Raw genomic sequence first — 7464 nt, 5'->3', positions numbered from 1 at the left:
TGTCCCACATCAGGTCAGGGACTACATTTCCCAGCGGCCCCGGCGCCACAGCTAGCCTGCAAGTCCCAGCATGCCCGAGTCAATCAAGGGTGAGTGGGTGGGTCTTCCCGCCCTTAATCTCATTAAAAATCTAGAATCTGGAGTCTGCATCCCATCATACTTCTGCATCCCGGTTCTGGAAAGCCTCCCCGAGGGACGCTTTTCTCAGCCCACCAAATCAAGGCGCCAGGGCTCCTACCCAAGACGGAAGGAAAGACGGTCATGTTACTCTAACGGAAAAAGTGAGGTCAACTTTTTTTCGAGTTAATTCCGTCCTCAACTCTTCACATTCAGGAAGGGACAGCTTTATATTCTCCGGAAACTCTTCCAAGTAACAGCTACCTTGCCCTGACTTAATGTAAGACTATGAAAAATCATCTCCACTCCCCAGATGAAGCAGCGAAAGAACGAAGCTGTGTGACAAAACCTGCAGCCGACCAGTGCTGGGGGCTGGGGGGGGGGGGGGAATCTGACTCCAATTCCTGTGTCATTTTCTCAGCTGGGAACTGTCAAATGTTCTAAAGGCCCATCTAGCTCTTCTGTTCATGGAATATGAAGTATGTGGCATCTTTATCTGTGACATGATGACAATTACCCCCAGGCTGTGTGGAGGACTCTATTCTTAAAGCAAAGGAGGATGTGGACCTCTTGATTCTTTAAAGATCTATTCAGACCTAGTTCCATGACTATACAAAAAAAAAAAAAAAAAAAAAACTCTGTATAAAAATGAAAAAAAAAATCTTTTTCAATGTTTTTGTAGATTATGGTTTACACACACCACCCCACAGCTCATGTGTGGAGGTCAGAGGACAACTTGTGGGAGTTGGTTCCTTCCACCATGTGAGGATGGGGACTGAATGATCAAATTCAGGTCATCAGGCTTAGCCGCACACGCTTTTACCTGCCAAACCATCCCTCTCTCCACCACTGTAACTTTTAACCTGTCCCCCTCCTTTTTGTTGTGAGCTGCATTCTGATAACCAGTTCGACCTGCATGTATAAACGTTTTCAAGAAACAGGTATATCTTCCTGCTTGTCTTTTCCTAGACATGCACGGCACAACAGGAGTTCAAGTTTATTGATGTGCAGTTCCAGAGTCACATGGGGGATGAGGGGAAAGGGAATCGAGTAGAGGTGAAGGGGAGTGGAGGTCACTTAATGCTGAAAGCTGGAGAGGAGAGTCTGGGAAAACGGGAGGGGTCTAATAACTCCAAAGCCTCAGAGGGACTCCCAGAAGGCCCCAATCTAGCTGGCTAATGTGACTCCATGACAAGCTTCGTTTTCAACTTTGCCTAACGAGGCCTGAGTTTCTGTTTTTCAGTACACAGAAAAACAATTTCTGAAAAAAAAAAAACTGCAGGTCACAGGCACCCAGTGAGCTTAAAGGTTAACGCGTGGGCTTGAGCTAAGTATAATAATTCAGCAAATGTGAGGAAGAGTCCTTAGCAACTTTGGGAAGTTCCTAAAAGTTTAGCCAATCCTAAATTCCACCCCCCTACCTCCTGAGCCACTACAAAAGGTTACCTTCTGGAAATCCCCCTAATTGCCTTTAAATTGAGCCTATGCACTCACTTCGTGGTCCCCTTTGAAGGAATGGTGGCCCCTGCATGCTGGAAAAGTTCTGCAGAATAAATGATCCTTGCTTTTGCATACTACCTGAGTCTGAGGTCTTCCTCTCAGACTTAACAGTTTCTGTAAATGAAAAAACTTTCCCTGCAGGATTTGGGGGTCTTCCCACAGAATGTGGGTCAGGCAGGTATTACCCTCCTCCCCCAAAAAGCATAAGCCTCTCCTTGGAATTGGTGACAGTGGCCTGTCCTTGACCTTGGAGAATCCATGTTCAGCCCTAGGCCCTGTGAGTAGCGAAGGGAGAAGCTGGACTTGGTAAGTCATGCTCACTAAAGACACAGCTGTGGAATTTAGAATGGGTGAGGTGGAGGTCCACAGGGATCACAGTCTTCTGAATGCTGCTCTCTGATTCCACTGAACCCAAGTACACTGGGGACAGGAGGAGAACGAAATTGAGGAACAGCAGTGTAGCTACAATCAGGATGCAGGGCAGGGGCCTCCTGGTGACTCCTAGAGTGGCCTTTAAAAGTGAAAAGTCCTATCCCACTAGAGACAGCTGCCTGAGGCAAAGGCTTGAGCACTCCATGGTCCAGCCCCAGCTCCAGCTCCATGACACCTGAGTGTTCCTGCCATGCAGGACTCAATGCAGCCTGCAGTATAGCCTGAGATAGACCATTCGTGTTCCTCTTGCTTTCCCCCCAGCTCTTGAAGGTGAGAAACTTAATGAAACTAGAATTAAGCTGAGGTTAGCTTCCTCCATGAGGTTGTTCAGTCAGTTGCCAGAAAACCAGTAGGTCAGAAACAAGGGGCTGTGTTCTGGAGACTTGGAAAATTCCACCTGATGCCCTGCATTAAAGTGTTATGCAGAGAGGGTCAGACTTGCTCAACCCCAGGCAGCTTGCTCTCCATGAATGTGGCTCCCTGTATATTCCACTGCCAAGCTACTCCAGGCCTGCATCTCTGAGGGAGCACTGCAGGCCAACCTCACAGGAGTTCATGTTGCCTGGGCAACATGGCTGGAGTGTCCTGCCCTTTGAGGCAGGCATTCCCTTTGCAGGAAAAGGAGGTACAAAATGGAAGAAAATGGGAGGTTTGAAGGGTTGAGGCTAGACAGGGAGATGAGGTGGGAACCCTCCTGTATCTGCACCATGACCTCCCCCTTCCTCTTCCACTTCCCGGTGCAGGCAGCTGCGTACGAGATATTCACATTTCTCTGGGGCATGGATTCGAGTGTAGGCTCCAGGGTGTTGTGGGGAGCTACTTGTCCGCTGGGATGCTCACAGGCCCTGCTTCAGGAAGCAAAGCACTCTGGTCTGGGGAAGTGCTGTGACACTCTCGTGTGGGGGTGCAGCTCCTCTGCGCAGCCACAGCTCCACCTTGCCCCTCTAGGATGTATAAGCAGCTCACAACCCGACACCCCTCTCGGCTGCCACCCTGGGGACGAGCACCTGGGGACAGGTGGTTGCTCCATGTCTCTTTGAAGCTTGCAGGGGAGAGGAAAGAGGGATAAGCTAAGGGAAGGAACATGTTAGGGTCCTGAGGGAGTGGGAAATCCAATTTTCAGGGAGACGATGAAGACCTCAAAGGTAGGGGCCAGCCAGGTGATTTAAAGATCAGGATGTTCGTAGAGATTAGGGAACTAGTGAAAACTGGGCTGCGATTTGAAGACCTCTCAAAGGTTAGGGTGGGTCAGCGGCAGTGGAAGTCGGGAGCGCTCACCAGGGACTGAAGTTTCTTGAGCACTAGGCAGAGCGGCTTTCCACTGTATCTCTGCAGTGTGCAGAGGCCAGGGCTCAACACAGAGTCCTTGGATGGCTGGGAAGGGCTAGGATTCACTTCATCTCTCAACCTACAACTGAGCCTGCACCAGGCCTTATAGTGGGAAGCATTAAGTTGAATCAGCTGAGCTGGGAGTGCACACCTGTAATCCCAGCACTCAGGAAGACAGAGGCAAGAAGACCTCTGTGAGTTTGAGGCCAGCCTGGTCTATAAAGTGAGTCCAGGACAGCCAGGGCTACACACAGAGAAACCCTGTCTTGAAAAGAACAAAACGAAAGAAGGAAAAAAAGAGAGATAGAAAAAAAAGAAAGGAAGGTGAATCAGCTGAGTGAAGATTGGCAGGAGTGTGGGGCTCGTGCCAGTCTTAGGCTCTGTCTCCGTTTCTCCCAGCATCATAAAAGGAACTCTTCTTTCTCCTGTTTCTGAATCTCTATCCCCAGCCCTTGCAATGCTCCCCCCGCTCCCCTTCACCTGAGGGCGCTGCCCCCTACCTTGCAGTATTAGTTCCCAGACAGGTACCCTGCTGCCTGGTGGGAGACCCTCACCTCCTGGCTGGACCTGGCTCCAAAGCAGTGGAGGCTGTGGCAGGTCTACAGATGGCTTTGAGTGCTGTGGCCCCATTCCAAGTGGAGGGCATCAGTCAGGAAAGTATCTTCTTCACATGCTTACCTGAACCTGAGCAGGCTGGGGTCAGCTGCCCTCTCGTCACACTCTGGGCTTCCAGGAAGACCAGCAGTAGAACTGGCATGAGGGAGAGAAGAGCGGTGACACAGCAGGAAGTAGCCAGATCAAAGGTCAAGGAGAGGATATGCAAGGTCAGGAGAAACAGGAACATCTGGGTCAGCAACAAGCCGGAGACTAGGATTGATCTCAGGTTCCAGGAAGAGTCAGGATCTCTGGGCTGAGAACATACCTTGGAGCAAACCAGTCCTGTGGTGACCGGGTGACCGTCGACCAAGGACATTTTGAGTAGGTGGGATGAATACTGGAGAGAGTAGAGCACTAGTCCTGAGCATCCCAGGAGAGGCTGCAGTGGCTCTTGTGATTGTATTAGACTGTGAGGGAGCAGGGGGACAGCCTATAAGGAATAAGAGGTCCCAGGAAGTCTGTTTCCTCCCTGAAAGTCATACTATCAAAGCAGCAGTATGAGACAAGCATAAGGGGACCTGCATTCTAGCAACAGCCCCTCTGAGAATCAGTGTTGGCATGACAACAGCAGCATCTCAGGCCTGAGGAGAGACAGCATTGGAGCAGGTACAGGGACAGGAAGTGTAGCTGGTCTTTTGTATTTTGTGAGTTCTTCTTTTTCCCAGCCTTTATCTCCCTGGTTTCACTCACTAACAATAGATAGCAGAGAGAGAAGGACAGAGAGGAGAGAGGAATTAGGAAAATCCCTGAATCTGATTTCTTTCCTTTTGTTTCTTCTTTAACCACAGCCATGAGCAAACCACAACTTCCCTAAATAACCAACAACCATCAACTCTGCTTCTTGGGGGCCCTCAAATTTGTGTACCCTCTGAAAAATTCCCAGAATTCCAAATGTCACACAATCGCAGAAATTATCTGCAGCTGGAAAAATCACCAGACAAATTACGGTCAGCTGCTGCAAGCAGTTCGCAGCAGCTCCACATCCCTGCACCTGGCAGTAAAAGGAAAGCACATTCTTATAATATTTCTGTGTTTTTGTTTTAAATTTATATTTTATTTTTATTTTTTAATTTATTATGTATACAATGTTCTATCTGCATGTACACCTGCACACCAGAAGAGGGCACCATGGTTGTGAGCCACCATGTGGTTGCTGGGAATTGAACTCAGGACCTCTGGAAGAGGAACTGTGCTCTTAACCTCTGAGCCATCTCTCCAGATCGTGTGTGTGTGTGTGTGTGTGTGTGTGTGTGTGTGTGTGTGTGTGTCTGTGTGTGCGTGTTTTAAAAACACAATTCCAGAATTATCACTACAGTCTGATGCTTCTGATCTGGTCTCATTTGCCTCCAACATCCAAAGTTGTGGGGAGGATGGTAAAGTGGAGGAATGGTGCCCAGGCCAGGGAAAGTCTAGCTCACAGAGGGACTCAGAAGACCCCGAGATTCAAGGGTTTTCAGGATGGAGACTCTTCCCATCACTAAGGTAGATCTGACTGAGCCAAGGACAGAGCTATCTCTGCTCCTGTGTTCAGGGGCCCAGCCTCTGTGGGACCTGACCTGGAAGGATCTGTGAAACCTGGGCTTGGGATTTTCCGTGCTGGGTAGAAAACTGCAGAAGATGGGCATAAGAAATTATTTCCATTATTATATGTTTGTGAAATGGAGCGTAGCCTAGTCCCCACCACTCCCAGGACCATCAAGGTTTTTGTTCCTCTGTTAAATACTCAGATCTGGCTGTTGGGGACATCTTCCAGGGTGATGGGTTACAGCAGGCACTAGGATCCTCTGTTTCCTGCATGGATGAAGCCATGCTCCGGATTTAAGAAGTGCTAAGATGCAGCCTGGCTAATGGAGCTCCTCTCTTGACCTTCGCCCCTCATGACCAGACCCTCAGCCTCACCACTGTTCTATTTCCTCAATTTAACAAATAGTTCTTAATTGAGTGCAGTAGCACACATTTGTAATTTCATCACTTTGGAAGTAGAGGACTCCTGGCTGCTTCTGCCTGGCCTTGGCTAACCTGTGTGTCCCTTAGGGCCGGATGAATGGAATCAGCCATATGGTTTTCCCACCTCCCTGTGGAGATTGCATCTGAGCTTCCTTGCCTGGGGCTTCTGCTTCAACCATTTCACTGCCATGTAATTCAAGCTCTGCAAACCTGGTAGTGCCTGGTGCACAGATGGTACTCATTTTCAAAAGGATCTTTTTGGTGGTGGTGGCACACACCTTCAGTCCCAGCACCTGGGGAGGCAGAAACAGGTGGATCTCTGTGACTTCAAGTCCAGCCTGGTCTACAGAGTGAGTTCCAGGACAGCCAAGGCTACACAGAGAAGCCCTGTCTCGAAAAACCAAAAAATTAAAAAAAAAAAAAATTCATTGTGATCTTTTCATACATATACACTTCATACTTCATTTTTTTTTCAAGACAGGGTTTCTCTGTGTAGCCTTGACTGTCCTGGAACTCTGTAGACCAGGTGGGTTTCGAATTCAGATCCACCTGTTTCTGTCTCCTGAGTTCTGGGATTAAAGGCATGTGACACTATGCCTGGATCACTTTATTCTTAAAATCAATCAATAAATAAATAAAGACTTATTTTATGAATGTTTAGCCTACATGCATGTATGTGCAGGGCTCAGAAAGCTTTGGATGTGCTAGAACTGGAGTTATGGATGGTTGTGAGCAACCATGTAGGTGCTGGGAATTGAATCCAGGTCCGCTGCAAGAGCAGCAAGCACTCTAATGCAGGGCTCATACTTCCTTTATCCTTCTCCACTAGCCTTCTCTACTCCCTCCCTTCTTCCCCTTCAAAAATCCCTATATATCATATATATCCTGTGAAAAGACGAGCCCAGAAGATAGTCCCAGAAAGACCCAGGGCAGGTGGTGGTGGTACATGCTTTTAATCCCAGCACTCGAGAGGCAGAGGCAGGTGGCTCTCCGTGAGTTTGAGACCAGCCTGGTCTATGGAGTGAGTTCCAGCACAGCCAGGGCTACACAGAGAAACCTTGTCTCAACAAAAACAACCCCCCCTCATTCATTCACTCCCCCTACTTTTGTTATATATGTATATACATATAACATATATGTGCATATAGATATTTAAATCTACATTCTGTCCGGGAACTCATTATGTGGCCTAAACTGCCCTCAAACTCAGATTTATCTGCCTCTGCCTCCTGGAAAGTGTTGGTTTTAAAGACTTGCACCACCATGCTGAGCTCATGTTTGTTTGTTTTTTTTTAAAAATAATTTATTTAACTTTATTTTATGTGCATTAGTGTGAAGGTGTCAGATCTCTTGGAATGGGCATTACAGACAGATGTGAGCTGCCATGTGGGTGCTGAGAATTGAACCCCGGTCCTTTAGGAAGAGCAGACAGCGCTCTTAACCACTGAGCCATCTCTCCAGCCCCCTCATGTTTGTTTTTAC

This window comes from Psammomys obesus, unplaced genomic scaffold (genome assembly GCF_907164565.1).
Source record: "Psammomys obesus unplaced genomic scaffold, mPsaObe1.curated_primary_1811, whole genome shotgun sequence".
NCBI lineage: Eukaryota > Metazoa > Chordata > Mammalia > Rodentia > Muridae > Psammomys > Psammomys obesus.
This window is presented reverse-complemented; position numbering follows the sequence as displayed.